We start from the raw sequence: 3898 nt of genomic DNA, 5'->3' as shown, positions 1-3898 counted from the left end.
TAAACAAGCCTCATAACCTTCAATTATGAGTGCACAATCCTTCTCTCAGTCTTAGACATTTTCTGAGAGGAATTCTGAGACACTCCCAGGCTTTTTTATTTTATTTTACAGGATTTCGCAGCCTATTTTCCTCATTACTGCATTTAAGCGGGCCATTATGTAAATTGTATATTCCTCGTAGTCAGATGCCTGTAATAAACCCAAACATCCTCTGCTCGTGGCGACTTGTGCTCAGAGATGAGGGGGAGTCGAGTAGATGCAGCGAGAGAGGTGAGTGTGTTTGAGCGGCACGAAGGTCACTCCAGATTGAGAAGTTTGTCAAAATGTGATGACATCAGCAGTCTGTAAACTGTTATTGGCCCTAGCTGAGCGTCGGCTACGTCCAAACTGTCTGAAATTACAAAAAAAAAAAAAGAAAAAAAGAGGAGAGGAGAGAAAACACACACACACCCAAACTGACTGCCACCGCTCTGCCAGAAATGATTGCCTCCGAGGTTTCTTTTTTCTTCTCCCATCTCCCCTTGTTCACCCATGCCTTTCCTCCTCCTCCTCCTCCTCCACCTCCTCCACCCCTCCTCACCACCACCACCAACAACAACACAACTCATATCCCCATCCCCCACTGTCTCCCTGCCTCGTTCTCACATGCTCGTACTGTAGAAGGCAGGCGGCCAGATATGTGTAAGCTTCCAGGAAAGACGGAGAGGAAGAGAGAGGAGGAGGAGGAGGAGGAGGAGGAGGAGGAGGAGGGGTGGAGGAGAAGCTAGATCTGGATTTAATGACATTAAACATGGTTTTTATGCTCAATAAGAGGCCTATATTATGATTGATCCAAGACAGTCAACACTTTATCTAGACACAAATGGAATCGTCTGTCACCGAGTCTATTGAGTCATCAATATCCGCTGTAGTTATTTCTCTTTTTTCCCCTCCCGGATCGTTTACAGTGAGTAATCATCTGTCTGGTCGCTCGCGTCTCAGGGGTTTGATCGGATAGCGCTTTTGAACACCGGCGGAAACCTGCCTGACAATCCAACAAGCCACTCACTGAAGATTGAGAGGGCCCCATTATGTCGGCTGCCTGTGGCCATATCAGAAGGCTTTTCTTCTCCCTGCTCTCGCCTCTACATAACACACAGCGGTAAATAAATCACAGCTCCGACTCTGTTTATCGATCGGCCCTGCTGCGAGCTCCTCTTTTTTTTTTTCCTCTCTCTCTCTCTCTCCTTCCCTTCCCGCGCGTCTGCTTGTTCTTCTCCGCGGGATGAATTGTTGCTTTGTGTATTGAGGAGGGCGAGATTGTCAAAACACAGAGGTGTACGGAAAGGAGACGGGAGAGAACAGGAATACGCTCCCGCCTGCATGACCCCACTGTGATGCCGCATAGTTAGCCTCGATTAGGCTCCACATTAATCGAAATAATTTCAATTAGTGGCAGCATTTGCGTTTGCTTTCCTGGAGGGGAGGCCTGTGTCCTGCTGGGACTACTCTATCGCTGCCATTGTTTCAGGCAAGATCAATTAGTTACAGAGAAGTAATTGAAGCCATTCTGAATACTTATTTAACCAAGACATGCATACAGCTCAATTAAGGAAAAGCCAGGAAATTTGAGAAGGATGTGCAGGATATGCATCCAAAGTTAAAGTTAGAACTAACTGTGCTTTTAAAACTAAGTTAGGTAAATATAAGGAGATAAATAGACTGGAATTATATTTTTTCCAAATTGACAAACTAGTGAAGCAAGATGAGATTGTCCCCTCAACACTCAACACACTTCTGCGCACACAAAATATTTATTTCTCTGTAATTTTCTTCAAAAAGTTGTTAAACTCTGTGTTAGTGAGCACTTCTCCTCCCACCTGACAGGTGTGACGTATCAGGATGCAGATTAAACAGCATGATTACTGCACAGGTGTGTCTTGGAGCAGTGAAGCTGGCTGAGGGAGAGCTCTTGCAAATCTTCTTTATTCGTGCCCTGGGGCTGGTCACAGTAACAGGCCAGTCCAAAATGTGCAGTTTTATCGCACAACACAGTGCCACAGATGTTACATGTTTTGAGAGAGCATGCAGGTTCACCAGAGCTGTCTTTCAAAGGGTCTTTCACTTTAGCTCTGTTTTGGTCTCCACCAAAGTCTGAAGGGAAACATGTGGCTCTTAAGCTGCTGTTCATCAGCTAATTTTGTCTGTCTGCTGTTTGGTTCTGGTTTAACCGAGTCTTCGATTACACCAAAGTCCAGTTCTGATGCAGTTAGTAGTTTGCCCTGCATGCTGTGATGCAGGAAATAAGGGTGTGGATGTTTATTAACCTCAACCACAAGCTCTTCCTCCCATTAACCAAGTGTTATTAGCTATTTTTCTGTCTAATTAGATGTGTTTCCATCAACCGGTTTGGAGTTCTTGCAGAAGAAGTGGAGGCTGTGAACTGGAAACATAAGAAAGTTGTTTGCCAGCTGTTCATGCACCTCAAAGAAGAAGAAACAAAACCAGTCGCCTTGGGTGTCTCAGAGAGAAAAATTGAGAGGTGTCTTTACAAATGCCTTTAAATGAGCAAGGTGTAATTATTCTTTCATGTCAGCTATATTCATGAGCTTCTTCTTCTTCTCTTAGTTGATCAGTAATTTGAGTTAAAAGTTTGCTTTGTCAGAACCTCAAGCAAGCCTAAAATTTAAATTTATTATGCAATATTCTAAAATACGCATAAAAATATGTTGACTTTAAGCGTAGAGTAGCCGTACAGTAGTTGCCATTCACCGGTGGGAATTGCAAAATCGTCTGCATTGGATGAAAAAAAAAAAACGTTGTCACTGAACATAATCCGGGCTTTTTCATTTTTCATCTTCAAATATTGACATTCAGAAACAGGGTTGAGCCTAAATACAGTAGTCATCTGAAAGGACTCAAATCTGATAAGTGGAGTCAATACCAGATTCATATTTGATAAAATGCAATCAGACCCCAACCCTGTTAATGCTACAGGCCCAGTCCATGTGTGAAAGGGTTAAGTAAGGTGGGTTCCCGAGGCAGAAGACGTCCTATGACTAGCAATCAGCACTAATAAGATCCATCTTCTCTTAAAAGACTCAGTGAAAAGCCCTAAATCCATTCTGAACACATTCAAAGGGGAGATAGGAGAAGGAGCCATGTGCTGTGATGTTTTCATGTCCTTTTTCTCTCCGTCTCTCCACCTCTTTCTTCCCCCTCCACTTCATTATCATTCCCAGGTTATCCCGGCAGCCGAGTGAATCTGGAGCACAAATGAATTAAGGGAGAATTAAGGAGCCTGTGCAAAGTGAAGCCTTTCCAAATCTCGGCGCAGATGAAAGGTGGACCTGCTCATACATGTGCACACACACTCCAACACCTGCTCACATGCATCCACAACACTTATCCCCACTACCCACCCACACACACTAACGCACGCTAACACACACACACAAATACACACACTCACACTGGCCATGTGTACTATGTAGCAGATATGCGTCTGTAGATTTGTGGATGTCAGTGAGTGTTTGTTGCGAGTGTTTGTCCTCACCTTGCTTCTGGGCCGGGTGCCAAGCACAACTTCCTGCAGTCCTCGGCCAAGGCAACACAATGGCGCTTAACGTAGCCCACCACCACCCTCCCAGCATATTATATCAGCTGGGGAAAAAAAGTTGTTCAAAGAGAGGACAAAGAAGTCTGCGTTTCATTCTATGGAAACATATACAGGTACAGTATATGCTGTACGAACATATATGCACTGATTCTGAGTGTGTGAATGGAGCACAATGTGCTAAAATGCAAATGATGCAGTCTATAAGTGGAAAGTGGGAGATATAGTGTATATTTCCCCTCCATATATGATGTGGAGGACACAGCAGAGGAAGTTTGACATTGAAATGGTTCAGTGGAATGT

This window comes from Lutjanus erythropterus, chromosome 24 (assembly GCF_056507025.1).
Source record: "Lutjanus erythropterus isolate fLutEry1 chromosome 24, fLutEry1.hap2, whole genome shotgun sequence".
NCBI lineage: Eukaryota > Metazoa > Chordata > Actinopteri > Lutjaniformes > Lutjanidae > Lutjanus > Lutjanus erythropterus.
Note: the sequence above shows the minus strand (reverse complement) of the source record.